This window comes from Acyrthosiphon pisum, chromosome X (assembly GCF_005508785.2).
Source record: "Acyrthosiphon pisum isolate AL4f chromosome X, pea_aphid_22Mar2018_4r6ur, whole genome shotgun sequence".
Lineage (NCBI taxonomy): Eukaryota > Metazoa > Arthropoda > Insecta > Hemiptera > Aphididae > Acyrthosiphon > Acyrthosiphon pisum.
The window spans coordinates 100244659-100245336 of record NC_042493.1 but is presented as its reverse complement, the minus strand read 5'-3'; positions in this window follow the sequence as shown (position 1 = coordinate 100245336).

Genomic DNA, 678 nt, shown 5'->3' with positions numbered 1-678 from the left:
TCAAATTATTAATTTTTTTCATAAATTAATATAAATTATTACTTATTATATAATAAACTATAATATAACTATGCCAAAAATTACGAATTATAATGATCCAGTGAGACGGTACTTCAAATATCACGCTGAAGGTGAAAATACAAACAAATCTACATGCAAAATTCAAAATTGCAATAAAATATTTGCAGTAAGTTTCAATTAAATAACATATTAATAAGTCTTACAATTTACATATTATTATATATTATGAAAACGGGTGTGACTCCAAGGTCAAGTGTCAAGTACACCTTAGTTAACCCTCGATTTGATTTTTTTTTTTTAATTGAAGTATATCCAATATCTATGTGGAAAGTAATAGTTTTTGAAAAATAAAGTTTTATTAAATATATACTGATTACCGGGACTAAGTCACTCCGAATCTACAGGTTGTATCTTAAGACATTTTACGCGGGTTTTTTCAACACGATTATGAATTAATGATAAGGAATTTTTAAAAAATACATGTTTCTTTATTTTGAACAGGCCTATACTTTACATTTTTTTCACATTTACTTTTTTTTACAAAGCATAGGATTTTTATTAGGTGGCTAAGGTAATAATGGCAGTTTACAATATAGTTCAAAATAAAGAAACCCGCCTTTTTTCATTTTTTGAAAATTCCGTATACTTGATCCATAA